The sequence below is a fragment of the Pezoporus occidentalis genome, unplaced genomic scaffold, assembly GCF_034315485.1.
Source record: "Pezoporus occidentalis ecotype Australia unplaced genomic scaffold, CSIRO_AGI_Poc_V1 ctg68, whole genome shotgun sequence".
In the NCBI taxonomy this organism is placed as follows: Eukaryota; Metazoa; Chordata; class Aves; order Psittaciformes; family Psittacidae; genus Pezoporus; species Pezoporus occidentalis.
This window is the reverse complement of record NW_026916030.1, coordinates 2811971-2827438: the sequence shown is the minus strand read 5'-3', so window position 1 is coordinate 2827438 and position 15468 is coordinate 2811971. Positions and strand designations below refer to the sequence as shown.

The following is a 15468-nucleotide window of genomic DNA, read 5'->3' as shown; positions in this document are numbered from 1 at the left end:
TCCCTTCCTCCATTAATTTACAAGGCATTTCACATACTGCCTGTGATGGGAGATTTGCTCCAGCAAGAGCTGTAGGGTGTTACTCACTGGGCATCATGCACACCACTGTGGAATGCCCTGGTGGTCTCCTGACTCACACCGTTTGCTGTAGATACCCTCACCTCCATGTGTGCGGTACTGTCCATAGATGTCTTAGTGCCGGTTTAATTCCCTATCCCATACCTGGTTGCACGCATTTTGCAGTTAGGAAAGGTCATGGACTCATGCACACTGTGTAAAATTGCTAATTATCAAAAAGCTTGTATCTATTAACAGAATTACAATACAATATTCCATGTAACAGCCTTGCCTAAGAGGCTGGAACCAGTAATACCAATAGCCCGTTAAGAAGGGGTGGCGTGGCCCCTGGTTCACAGGCTATCTCGGATTATCTTCCTAATGGATACACAAACACAGGAAGACACCCAACCCTTGCTACCAAAACACAGGGAGAGTAACAGAATGTAAACATAAAGCTGCTAACGTACACACTGACACGTGAATGACATTTACATTGTTCAGACTAAAATCCAGGATATTCTTGAATAATAAGCCACAGAAAAATTGCTATAGCAAAATAATGTTTAGAATTGAGTGAAGATTCATTTGGAATGAGAGGGTTTTTTTCATTAAAAAAATGGTGCAGCTAATAATAAAGTCTTTTAACCTGTATTTTGTTATAGGTGACAGGTGAACAAATCACAGGTCTTGAGTTTCTCTACCCTGCCTCTCTTGGTAACGTCATCTCCAGTACCATCTGCTACCTACCAGCCAAACAGACCAACCACATAATGAGGTACCAGCTTCCACCCAGCTACCGTGACTAAATCAGAACAAAAGATTCAACGCCTCCTTCAACAAAGGAACACAAGTCTAAGCTGTCTTTGCTAATTGCTGGGTTTCAGGTTGTCTGTTACAGATTCTAAGTGAGCTACAAACTTCCATCAAATACTTATAGCTGTTGGATAAAGGTACTAAGAATAAAAGATAAATGGAAGCAAAAGGTAAGAGAGAAGAAAGCTTAGAAAATAAGTAACTACTTATGGTAATTTAAAGGCTGTGGAATAATATAAACATGAAAGACCAGGGGGCAGAGTGATTGATATCTCATATGTTTTCGATGCCCCTACGGTTATTAGACTGCAATATATGGGAACATACAATAAACTATGAATTAAAATGTAATTGTAGCTTCAGGCATCTTCTTCATTGTCTGCTGTGGTGTTATGTCTTCATGCACCGTGATTGACAAGGTGTAATTAATCATCTTACTCAGTTGTAAATATGGGCACCCTTCACAGTAGGCATCAGGAAGTGTGTACCAGCAAAGGAAGCAATAGTTGACGCTGATATACCATTAAATCAAAATCAGAACGCTTCTATGTTCAGAAATGTGTGTTTGGTGTGATGCTGTTATCGTTTATTTCTAAAATACTGTACCAACAGATTTACTTGATTTGCAAGTTAACTACAACATTAACTGGTTTTATTTATTTTGTCTCTTCTTCATTTTTATAGGCAATGATGTTGTTCTCCTAAAATGTGAGACAGTTTGCTCCTTGTCAGCAAGTGGAGCTCAGCTCAGCTCTTCATCTCCCCGAGCTGCTGCAGACAGCCTCGCACGCCTCGGGTTTGGTGCTCTGTGGACTGACTTGCAACGATTCAGGAGAATTAGTACTCCATTCATATATCACTTTTTGCACTTATTATATGCTGAGTTAGACACTGTGGGTCATTTTAAAGTGAAAGAGAATAATGAAAGAATGCATTAAGAAACACAGTTCAGTTTAAAAATAGGACACTTCTTGTCACAAATGCCATCCCCTAACTGTAAATGAACATAGTTTGAAGATTTTTTTTTCAGTATGCCAGGGCAAGAAACATTTGATATCTGTTTCTTTTTCTAAATGATTGCTATCCTTATCCAGTTAGTGAAAAAATGGTGTCTGAGTCACAGGAAATTTAAGTGGTTTGTCTCAGGGAAATTTGGTGGTATGCATTTTTTTGACGCACATAGAAGCTGCTGAATGAATAATTGGCAACCTATTTAATGTCCTTTGCTTTAAAGCTGTCTGGTACATTTGCTGTTTAAAAAAAATGTCTTTCAAAGCTGTTAAATATGTAACAAAAAGAGGTTGCTATCACCATTCTGACATGAACAAAGCCATACAGTGAGCAGCCTGGGGTACCTCCAGCGTGCTATTAATTACAGACACAATAATAAATGAAAATTCGCAAAGTTCTCAAATTCCAGTTCTTTGCAATAGCAGCTGATGAATGTTCTATAAAAGCATGCAGTGAAAATGTTTGTCCAAGAATTAGCTATTAAATATTACCTACGCCAAGCATTTTAGGGAGAGTATGGAATCTATGGGATCTATAATTTCACCGTTTACCCCTCATTGAGTAAGATCTCTCACTGTCTTGGGAGCAAACGGAGCTTAAATCAGTGCACTTCCAAGAAGATGATCGACTAAGAATGTGTTTTATTTTGATTTGAAAAACTGTCAATCATAGATAAAAAAAGACCAAATAATATTATTCTATAATATTAGCTAATTGTATTTGTCTGGTAAACCAGGAATATGCAGGGAAGATGAATAATACAGTTTAAAAGGGAAGTATTCCCAATGTTTTGCCCAGATGTTGTGCTGAAATCGTTTGTCACTGGTACAAGCAATAGATTTCAGTTAAAAATACAAGTACGTATCTATAGATGTGAGTGAGGAATGAGATGTCCAATGTTGTACATATTTCAGTTTATATAGCCACAGCTATTTAAACAATTCCAAAACTGCCTCTACGGGCGTCAAAGAGGGAGGGAAATCTTCAACCACATGATCTTCTCTCCAGAGTCCTGTTAAATCCACTGAACTTAAAACAGAACAAGAAGTGTGAAATATGGGTTTGAACATGTTATGTCAGAAATGTAAAGGTTGGGAGCCTTTTTAGTAACTGATATTAATATTGTATTAAATGTTATGAAAAGGTAAGTGTTGGAGAGGAGGGCTGGGCTCATGTGCAATTTTGTCAAGGTTTTTATCTGTGATTATGATTCCAGATGTATCTATTCCCCAAGGAGAAAAATGAAGTAAAGTTGGCATGTGACATGTGTTTTAAGGTGTTTGGCACAGTTTCCCAAAGTGATGACAAAATGTTCATTTTTATTACAGTGAATTGGTAAAGAAAATACGGTTCTGAAGGTCAGTAGCTGTATATTTAACATAGCTTCGGAGTTTTATTTTAAGGAATATAGGTTTTTGGCGGGATGTTTGGATCTGATTGCCTCACTTGAGCATCTACCATAGTAAATAATTTAAATAGAATAATTTTTACAAAATAGGAAGTAGTAATTACTAGAAATTCAGTAAATTCTATGCACCGAATATGGCAAAGTGTCCAAAAAAGTCTCTTTTGGCATCTAGTAGTGTAGCTGCTTCTTAATATTCCTTTTTAATCTATTTACTACAGACTAATCTTTTTGCTCCACACTAGGAGCTCCAATAAGTGTATGAACTCTTCTTTAGTGTAAATAGATATTTATTTATTTTTTAACAAAGTGAGGAAGGGTTTGTTTTTTTTTTTTTGTGAAAGCTATTTTGCCTAAATGCACATTAAGAGTTTAGATAAGAAAGTTCCCTGTGGCTCCCCAGCTCCCCTTCTCTCTTTGCCCCAGCCCCTTCCGTGTGTAATAGTATCAGTAATTCCATGCTGACAGCAGGGCACCCAGGGCTACATTACCAGGCAAACACTCACTCATAAACATTTTACAAGTTCAATATCAACCAATCCTGGAGGTTTGGGAGCCTGCCCTGATTGGATATATCATGGATTTGGTAAACATGGCTACACAACAAAAATAAGGTTTGTAGAGAAAGAGTCCAGTAATATTGCCTCTTTCCAATAATCAGAGGCTAAGAATATGATTAATTCCATATTTTATAAGTAAACTTGTACAGCTCTGTATCCATCTGCAAATATTCAGAGTGATGTGCTCAATACATTCCTTTCTGTTCTCCAACCACATTTCTTTGTGAATTTAACCACATCAGAAAGCACTTTGGATTTCTAACACAAATATTAGATGCATTTAATGTAAGGAAGCTTCCTTTATTGGAGGTGATTTGGACCATTTTGTATTTTATAGGTATATTTAAGAGGTTAGCAGTAGGGGGGAATCGTCTGTGGAAAATCTGTCTACAGCTGAAATTTGTAGATGCAGAAGTGTTGCTGAAATGCCTAATACATTCACATTCTTTTGTTAAGTAGCTCACAGGACTATCCTTTAGCTACCAGATACTTTCTTTTTTTTTTTTTTTCTAAGTCAAATAACATTTCTCCTTTTTTTCTTACTTGTAATTTTCAGCAGTATGTACTTGGGTTTATATTCGTGTGCAATTAGAAGAAGATTTTAATTCTCAGGAGCTTTACTTTTTAATCTCTTTGGTAATCTTGTGTGCAACTTTACCTTATCTTCAGCCCATGCATGGGCAACATTCAGCCTCTCATTTCCTGGGAAATTACTGATAATAATTTACAGGTTTTCAGAGATTAATTTTCCATGGAGTAATTTTTCTCCAATAGAACATAGTTCCAATTAAAGAAATCAAAGTTTAAGGTATTTCAGAACATAATGCAGAAATTAATTTTTTGAAGTCCTTGTGCTTATATTTTAAACTTAGAATCCTGCTTATACCTCAGTATGAGAAAAATAGTATGGGGAGCTTGAAAATCAGAGGTCTGGTATTTTCCAGATATTGAAATGTGCCTAATGAAGGCAGAAGTCTTGCTCACTAAATTTATTTTAAAGCAGTGCTTTTATATATTCATAAATTAAAATGGCCGTTTTCAATGAGATACTTATTACTATTTTATTTGATATTTGCAAGATGCCTGACCATTTAATATTTATCCTTTATTTCTCTGAGCTGATCTAATTGCACCTCTCTATTTTGCATTTATTTCTCTTTGCAAACACTACATTATTCACTCTCTCCTGTGCTTATTAAACAGTGCCACCTGCACCAAATGAAACAAAGCTTCTCCATCAATCTATCCCAGCTAAAGAACCCTGACTATATATTATAATTAATTGAAGCTCAATTGAACACTTGAGTCTGAACTAGATACAGTAACCTGAAAAAACATTAAAAAAATTAGGATGTACTTTAAAGAAATCTTTTAAATGAAAATGTTCACTCTAAACTGAGAACCTAACCTTGTACCAAGCACTCTTCATCATCTCTGCACAGTACCTCAAGTAGCAATTAGCAGGTCCTTTAATTAATTAACTATTCCCTGTACATCACAGGGATTTTTGTGGCACTAACGTCATCCCTCATAAGTGAATACCAAATCCAGTCAATATTTTGTCACTATAAACCCTGATCTGGACTACCTGAATGGCCACCGCCTGTCTCTGAAAAATGATTTCAAAACACAGAAGGCAGGTATGGAAACCAGATGCAAACTTCACAGGGCTATGCCTGGGGAGTTAGCGGAGATAAAGCTGGGCACAGGGAAATAGATGCAGGGAATCTAATATGTCAATATTTGCAAGAAGAAGAAATCAGGTAAGCTACAAACTGAAGGAGTGATGATGAAATCTTGTAAATATAGTGAAGGAAAAGGATTCTATAAGAGAAGCTGAATGTATTTTCAACTTTCAGAGTGCTGCAGACTTTGCTCTCTGGGCTGCCCATCTTTAGCACTGTCCGCTCCAAGGCAAGAGCAGATGAATTAAGTGTCAGGTCAGACACACGGAGGTGAAGGGGCATTTCCAGCCAATCGCTGACATTTTGCCAATTTTATACTTTACAAACTTCTTCTGGAAGTGTGAGTGTGGCTGATTATTTTCCATGGAATTCTCATTTGGAAAAAATATGAAGTAATTTTAAGGGAACTGACATCTGTAAATGAGACACCAAATACGGATTAGTGGGTTTAAGGTTTACAAAAGATGCAGTATGTAAATTTGTTTATATAAATATGTATAAGATATATGACTGTATGAGGCTATGTGTGTGTGTGTGAGTGAACATATGTGTGTGTATCCATCTATCTATTTGTAGATTCAGACACAAACATATGTTATCATTTCTTAGAGGCAAATATCTGCCGAAAGAATTCTTTGTGTTCAGTAGTTTTCTTTAATGTGTAGTAAGTTTATCTTGAGAGGTTTCTGTGTTCAGGAAAGATCTTGTGAATTTATGTAATGTACAGCATAATGAACTCAAATAAAGTATGCCTTGTGGTTCTGCAAGAATTATACATTAGCACTCTCCTTCAACATGTGTAATGTTTTGAATTATGGAACAAACTTTATAGGTAATTTTAAAATAATAAATGATATATATGATGGACTTGCAAAATAGATACTGCAGAAATCTCAAGAAAGAGTTATTATTCAAATAATTTGGGAGCTTTGCCAAATGATGTTATAATTTAAAAAAAACACCAAAACATTTAATTGGAACTACTCATGAGGGGTGATATTTATTCAATCACCAGAAGACAGTAAACTGCACCTCAGTGAGATTTTCTATTTTGTAAGAGTAACAGAAATTTCCAGTTTTGCCTTATGGATTCTCTTACGTCACTGATATTGAAACTTCAGGTAAAAAAATCTGGCGTGAGCAAAATGTAAGGTAAAATGTACAGGTCAACTGATAAGCTAGGATTTTTGCTGTGTAAATCTGCTCTTATCAATAATTCACTATTCATGTTCTACAAAGACTCTGTCTTTATATTTTTTAATTAGCCCTTACAGTTTCACAAAGATAATTAAAACAAAGGGAATATTCATCTCTTTGCTTGCAGTCCTTATGTCATAATTTACTATGCATTTTTCCAATAGATTTGGCAAAGGTAACCTCTATTTTGATACATCAATCTCAAACAAAGGTGGACTCTGATGCAATTTTTCACTGTTCATTCCCTGAATCTTTTGGGATATAAAGAATCGTGAACAAATACTTAACAGTCTGATCAATAATCATTGACCGTGTGGAGCCCCTCATACCCTAACAAGCACAGCTTGATCATGTATATTTGATCACTGTAAAATTTCAAAGCACCTTGCTACAGCAGAGCAAGTCTTTCCAGGGTATCTTTTTGTTGTTTCATAAAGTACATATTTCCCATGATTTAGCTTTATCATTAATGGAAACTTATTGCATATAGATTTGATGAAGCTCAAGATTTTGAATTTTAGTGTTATATATCCATAGTATTTCATATCAATGGCAAATATACAGCACTATCCTAACGTTTTAGGATAGGAAACTCTGGATGTGCCTATAGATTCAATGGACCCCAGAGTGCAAATCTAAAAAGCCCTATCGTTATAAATCTTGCATTCCTGTTAAGTGTTGGCATGCACATTACACTGAGGTGTATTAAGTTTATTTTAGTGGAAAAATTATAGTAAAACCCTTTCCCTTGATATCCTTTTAAATATATGGTCACATGCATATAAAAAAAAAAAACAGGCAAGTTCACAGCTGTGTTAGCCCTCAGCCTTCTTAATATCATGTAAAGAGATAAAGATCTAAGTAAAAAATATTTACAGTGAAAAATGTCTTTGCAGAACTTTATTATTGCTAGTAATTCCACATTCAGTGCTTTTCATACAGGACTTGCAGATTATCATTAAAATATAACATTGATGCTGCATTTGTATAGCTGCCTTTTCTGCTTATAATCATAATGTTTATTCTAACTTTCTGGGCTTATTATTTTAGACAGATATCAGTTTAATTAGCTTAAGCTGTCATACTCTAATAAATACAGACGGGTTGCCTGGTTCGGGAGGAGGAAGGTGGCTGCAGATTTCAGAGGCAGAGACAGTTAATGCTTTGTACATTATCATGTAAAAAGCAAAAGGACAAAAATAATTACCTGATAAACTTTCCATTTCTGACTCTCCCCTATATGCTTTCTGAGCAATTTTTCTATAGAAAATCCATTCAAATTAGGCAAGTCCTCTAAATATCTGCAGCATCTGCTGGTTCAGACACCTTCCTTTATGCAGAGTACCATTTTCATATGATAATACATGTAATATGATATAGAATGACAGAATGCATGACAGTTGCCCATAATACATAGAAAGTCACTCAAAGGACAGAAGCGACATTTGGATAATTAGCATCCATTGGGCAGTCAATCATGCGAATAGAAAAAACTGAACAAAACCCACAATGGAGTTAGAAAACAAAAGGGACCCTAGCCAGTCTCAGGATTAACTGCTCTAAAGCGATCTAAATGCTTTTGTATCTAAAGAACTGAGGCTCCCAGGGCTGCCCTGTTCCCCTCTAGATACCCAGGGAACTAATTGTGGCGATCAAAGTTAAAGCATTCTCTCTTCTTTATAGACTGCTAAATACACAGAAAAATTATTTCGCCATTCGTGTTCATTAAACTATTTTAAAGTTAAAAAACTGATGCCATGTTCTTTTGCCAAGTGCAATGAGCTAGAGTATTGAGATTGTCCTGCTTTTATGGGAACACAACAGCCCATTTAATTTAAAGTCTGCCTTTGTTTGATTAATATGATTTTGCTGTTGTCCAGTCTGCTATCTCTTTCTTTTTGGATAACGAAGGCAATTGTCATTAAAACTCTGTGTGAGAAAAACCTGAAAACAGCCAAGAATAATAATGGTAATAACAAAGCCCATTAACAAAATCAAGGAGGAAAGGTCTCACGATTTCTTACTAACTGCCACTTTATAAAACAGATAAAATATTTTTTCACTCAAAATAAGCAGCTCAGAATATTTCCTTCCCCCAGATTAGTTGGAAGATGAGGGCAGCCTCCTTTAAAGCTCCATCTAACAGAAGAGAGAGAGAAAAAGAAGAGATACAGAGAGAGCCCCAGGATGTGGAAAGTCATGAAAATACCTACCCTGGAGACAGTATTCCCATAGGATCCTTTTCATACAAATTCCAACTTGCCTAATGCCCTTAATGAATGAAATAAAGAGAGAATTCAGAAAGGCCCATGCTGATGGCTCCTGCTGGAAAGTGTGTGGTTTAAGGCATAGCTGCAGCAGTTCTGGGAGGGAATCGGCTCCGGTCCCCATCAGCCAAGCAGACAGGAATCACTGGGGTGAAATCTTCCCCCTCGCACATTTGCAATTGACTTGAAATAACATCACGACACCTTTGGATAATTGACGCCTTCTTACCTTTCGTTGTCCTTTGTAATTAATATTTGTAGATCTAGAGGTTTCTCCCAGCCACAGATAACAGGAAGGTGGAAGGGGTGGGGAGAGAGAGTGCGTGTGTGTGTGTGTGTGCGTGAGTGTGTGCGAGAGAGAGAGAGAGGAAAAGAGAGAAGCAGAGAGAGGGTTTGGTTGTGTGTCTCTGTTTGGAGAATGGTGTGTTGGTGTATTTGTGTGGATGTGTATCTGGGGCTTTCTAAACCTCTGGAGTTCTAAAGGCAAGACAGAAAGTGAGAAGGAGGATGAGCTGGCTCTCCCTTGTCAGTCCTTACAGAGTTTCAGTGGCAGTGACCTTCAACCCTTTTGCTCTGTGTCAGCCTCAACTTGAGCCCCCTTGCCCAGCTGCTGTGCCAGCGTCAAAATGCAGAGCAGGAAAAAGGGACAGCAGAGGTAAGGAGGCAGAGAGAGATTGAGATCAGAAGGGCTTTTCACCCAGTCAAATGGGCCTCTGGTGACAAATCAATCACGGCCTGTTCAAACCAATGATGCTGCCAGTCTCCAGCTCACCAACCCCTCCACAACCTCCCCCAGCTCTTTTGGTTCTTTGACATGACACTCAGCTGATGGCTGGGGCTCCATTCAGAGAGGGGCTGCCTTTTTACAGGTTGATTCAGTCATTAGCATCATCTCTTCTCTATCCCCCTCTTGCTCTGTCTTTACCTACCATCTATTTATTTATTACATATTGAAAGCTAGTATTACAGGAGGGATTGTAACACAGAAACAAATGTGCAAACAAGTTTGTGTTCTGCCTTGTTAAGAGTACTCAGGTTTATTTATTTACTTGATTTTACGCACTTAGGAAGAGCTACCTGTTTTAATGTAATTAGTAGATCTGATCAGGGACAAAGAAAGGAGGCCTTAGAAGACCCTCCCTCCACCTCTTCTTTGCCCTTGTTTATTTTACACTAGTAAAACTGGGCTCAGTAATTTTTTTTTTCTGCTACACCCATAGGACAGGAATTATTTTTCAATTATCTTATTTTCTGCAGATATTTCTTCAAATATGATTTTTAAGTCCTTTTTAAAGCTGAGGCAGATCCTGAGCTGGAACAAATTTACATCGACACTGAAATTCTTGTATCTCAAGGAGTGTGTAGTGACAAAGTCCTAACTAAGGCAGAAAAACAAACCCAAAATTATTATAATTGAAATAACTGAAAAATGTTTTAAAGCAGCTAAAGAGAAACAATCATATAAGAAGAGTAATTAAAAGTTTAGGAAGTACAAAGTACTCTCTTGCAGGTTTTGTGATCTTAGTAATTGCATTCTCTGTTTTTCCCTCTCTTTTCTCCTTGCTCCCCCCTCTCCTCCCAATCCCTAATACAAAGAGGGGAAAAAAGGTCAAAATAAGGTCTTAAAAGAGCATATATTGCTCTTAGTACTTTCCAACCTTAATCCATGGAAAAAAATCCTCCTAAATTACAAAAATAAAAAATAATATTGCACATTAGGAAAAAGGGAGAAGTCCCTTCTTGTCCTCTCTCATTTCTAGTGCCAACCTTTTAGCTTAGAGATACCTTGTCTGTATAGTCAAGCACATCAGGGTACATTTTTACTAACAAGTTTACATGTTGGCCACCTGAGAGCAACTGGCCAGTCTGGCAGTGTGATGGGAAGGAGTGATGATGGAGATGTGTAGAATGGAGCCGAGCTCTTCCAGGCTCGGTAAAGAGAGCTTGGGCAACATGCAGCAGCATCAAGCATATAGCACAATATACTAAAAAATGTCTCCCCTCTCTCTAATATGACTGAACTCTGGGAAACTGAAGTGCATTGCATATAGTAGTGTGGGGTGTTGAACAGCCTGTAGCCAGAGTGTGTGCCAGTCTTTATCTTCAAAGCTGTCCTGTCAAATACAAGGTCTTTTAAACATCAGAGGGATAAAGTTTCTGATTCTGAAGGGTTCGTTTTCCTCTTGGTTTTCGTCAATTAGAAGTTAAGCCCATACGACCCCCACAGTAAGCTGGCTCCAGGATTCGCTGCCCTGCTATTTGCCCCATGATGTGGGGATGCTCGTATAGAGCAATCCTGACTTGCTCACTGTTTGTTCAGTTCAGGTTTCTTCATGTTAATTCTTTCTTCCACCTTACATATCACGAGGCTTCTGCTGTGTGGCACTGAATTGAATCTTATGAACTTAAAGGAAAATTGTGGCTGGGACTTGGAGAGTATTCATCTGTTGCAGAAAATGCTGAAGTCTGAACATGGGAGAATTGAACTAATGAGTTTTTTCCTCATTTCAGTCTGTCTCTTTTTTAGCCACCTTAATTGCAGTGTTTCCTGACAAAATAATCTTAGCACCTACAAAAATTTAAATGTGTACCTTCATTTCATTGCTTATACTTCCTTCTACCAACATAATAAAAGAAATCAGGATGACTTACAAAATAATGTGCCTTTCTGTCATCTTATTGTCAATAAATAAGTACTACACCTAAATCTAGTTGATTTCTAAAATGAAAATTCATTACATTTCTGGAAACTTGAACTATCAGCTCCATGCATTTTAATTACATCGTCTGTTTTTTCATTTATTAGTAATACAGTCCTCTTAACTATGATTTATTTGTTAAACAAAGTGCCATAATCCGTCACTTATTCATCTTAATTTCAGCAAAATTAAAGTAGTCGCTGTTATATTACACCTAATTGCACTTGCAATGAAAAGAACGGAGATGTTAATCAAAATAAATTGAAGATAAACAATAAAATCATTAAATCTTTGCTGCAGTAAGTGTAACTAATCAGTTTTGACTTGAAGCGACCGAACACAAATAATGAATCTGTCAGTGAAGACGCGCTCATTAAATACAGCCCCGTCCGCTTGGGTCCTGCCGGCAGCGGTAACACACAGCCCTGTGCAACCCTCCAGTGCCTCCCCGCTATTAGGGGAAGCGAGGGGGGAAGAGGAAATTGTGCACCGTCTGCAGGACTAATGTATCTATATATTGCACTTTGATTAAGCCAAGATGCCAATGCCACAGGTATACAGTAACTCCTGTAACCACTCTGCCAGAACCAGTGAAAGATTATTTGTTTTATTCAGCAACCAGCAGGTCAGAGATTAGAAAAAAGGGGAAAAAGGGAAATAAAGCCCAGGAATTCAGAGTTATGAAGCATTTGGTTTTAAAAGTTATTAGAAGTATTAGTTTCACAGCAGATCAGTGAAGTTGGTGTTATGTTAAATAAGGTATTTTAAATAATATATTTTAAATAATATGCTTTGCACTGGTACAAGGTACTGATTATAGTCCTCTGCTATACCCACAGAGTAGGGACAATGCTTGGATTAGTAATAAAACCTGTTCATACGCTCATTGTCTTTCCCCCATTTACCACTTCCAACCTTATCAGCTTATTACAAGGGAAGAAATAGGCACTCCACATATTTCCAAATACGTTGTTACGCTGGCAAGGAGTCCTGTATGTGGGAAGCCTGGTGAGCAGAGCTGAGCAATCCACACTTTTGACTGCAGCTTTTAAATTATTTACTTAATTATTTCAGTTTCCCCAATGGGGTATTTGTGAGGAGTCGTTGGTAAGCATGAATTTACATGGCAAGAAGCAATTTTTTTTTAAGACTACTTCCGAGTGCTAGGTTTTCATCTGCTCTGAGACAGCAGGTAGCTGAGGATAGAAAATACAAACAGCAGACCCCATTCTGTGGTCCTTACTTAGGCTGAGTTAGACTGAACCACGTCATTACTTTCTTGACCAGCGTTATCAGTTTCTAAACTGAAGATCATGTTTTGCATTTTTGTTTCCTCCTCTGTGTTATATCAATAATTTTATTTATTTACAAATCTTACTGCTCTCTATCTTAACTATTTATTAAACACTATCATTCAGCTTAAAATGTTGATCAGTGCAAAGGATGCCTTGCTCTTGGAATCACAACTCAACCAAGCAACATTTTACAATGACAGTGCTTTCTACTATATCTTAAAGAGCCGTCAGTACAAAGGATATAGTGATAGAGCAGCAGTTAATGTGCTCTAGCTCAAGCATATCAGAAAATTACACAAATTTTTCAGTTTACTTTTTATTATCTATGGATAAAAGCAGGCAAGAAAACCCAGTGCCCTCTGAGCAGGAAGCTAATTTCAGCTCAGTTTTCTTCTTTCTTTCTCTGTGTGTAGTTCATATTTAGGTCATACCAAAAGAAAATGACCATTGGACAACAAGGTTTCACAGCCTGAATTAGGGTCAGGTGACTTCCTGGCAAGTTTTTATCCTCTGTTTTTCTCATGTTAAAGTGATTTCTGTGAATATTTTTTTAAATGAAAAATCTAGCGGATGGAACTTCCATTTAGTTTCTGTTCTGCATCTTTCCAGCATTTATAGTGCTTAACTTGGGACTCAACATGTCTCAAGGCACTCATTTGGAATGATTTATATGGGCTTTGCTAGTTCAGTGGCAGATGGGTAATTCTAGAAATTAAATATTACCTGTTTTTTACTGATATAACTATAAGCACTTAAGAGAAGCAGTAAATATTGCTATGCCTAATTTATAGATAAGGTAATAAAAAAACAGACTGAAAAGTATCTGGCAGGATAGGAGCCAGGTAATGATAAAAAATTAACAAAAGGATGTACCTGATACTTCATTAGTCAGAAACTCTTACTGACTTCAGTCAAAATCTACCTTGAAAATGATACAGGGGTCGTGAGCTGCATAGTGGCCTATGTAAAGTTAATCTGAGAATCATATCCCAGTTGCTTTCAGCTGGTCTCTAGAAAAAATTCACCTATATAAGTGGCACTAATTGGACCCCATGTTAGGAGAGTTCGCAGAGGAGCTTATGACTGAATGGGCCTTGGAAACTGAACTCCCTCTCCTATCTAGATGTGGCTCCTTGAGGTCACAGTTAAAGCACACTAGGGGGTCAATGCAGAAGAAGGTTGCTTGCTCCTGTGCTTTACCTTTTCTGAGGCTAGAATACTTCAATATTCAGGCTTCTCTATGCATCGCTTTCTGCTTGCTCAATATTTTAACTACCCTTTGGGTTTATTTTCTTTCTTTTTTGGACTTTATTCAAGCAAAATATATTTTCAAAACAGAAGCACTAATTATACATATTTATGGACCTGAATGACATGCAGTATGTGCACAGTGATTAGGAAAATAGTGTGGACAGCCTGCAAAGGAGGAAAGACTGAAGGAATTCTCTTTAGCCCCATTCTGAACAGCAGTGGATGGTTAGGTATCTGTGAAGATGTTTCAAGAAGACAATGTGAGATTTCAGTTTGAGTAGAAGGAGACAGGTTTGGAATAAATAAGTGGATGTGACAGTTGGCAGTATAGGGATGATAGCTGAATCTGTGTTTGACAATGAGATTACACCAAAATAAAATTTGGTTGGAAGGGGGAGAAGGCAGCAAAAATACAGCCTTGCTAAATACCTTCAGAAAGTTGGAGATGTGATGTCAGGATAAAGGATAAGTGAAGGAATTATTAAAGATGCAACAGAAGAGAACCATGAAGGGACAGGGTCAGGGAAATCAAGAGGGACAAGATGTCAAAAACTAGAATTCTGTCAACAATTCTGAGTGATGAAATGAAAAAGGAGGATGAAAATGGAATAGTAGTTCTCAGCTTTATTAGAGGAGAAGTCTGTGCTATATATAGATCAGACTAACCCTTAGGTATTCAGCTATTATAGTGATAGTTTGTATGCAAGTATGTAAAATAATAATTCCAGATATATAACCCCCCTCCCACAGACAGACATGTTTCCTTTATTTTGGCATGAACGCATACACACCATCTTGATGGCTAACCAGTGGTTTAATACAGCAGCACAATATCTATTACTTAAACTCTGACAGAAGGTAGTAAACGAAGCTCTCAAGCCATTGGAGAGAAGAAGGTGATTTCAGAGAGGGATTAATCCTACACATTTTAGGGTAAGATCACAGGCTGTGTAGCTTGTCTGCTTCTTTCTGCTACTAACAGAAAGTCAACTAGCCTAGACTGCTCACACTGCTCTGGCTCTTCACTACTGCAAACCTGCAGGTGAGATTAATCCTAGATACTGCTAGCATGTATCATGCCAAGTAATATAATCAGCTGTATTCTGATTATGAACATAAATGTCTAGGTGTTTGAGATTTCTTTATAAACTTCTGGAGCTCATAACATCTGTGCATGACATCTCAACCCAGAGAATTCATGGGTTATTTTAAAGTTGCACTAAAA

General features: G+C 37.3%; 1 long non-coding RNA gene across 1 annotated transcript; it reads left to right on the top strand.

Moving 5' to 3' along the window:
- Positions 1-388: 388 nt before the first annotated feature.
- Positions 389-6307, top strand: LOC134175285 (uncharacterized). The gene is made up of 2 exons (XR_009968958.1): positions 389-1043; positions 1558-6307. It is a non-coding gene; the product is annotated as an uncharacterized LOC134175285 (long non-coding RNA).
- The last annotated feature ends 9161 nt before the right edge of the window (positions 6308-15468 follow it).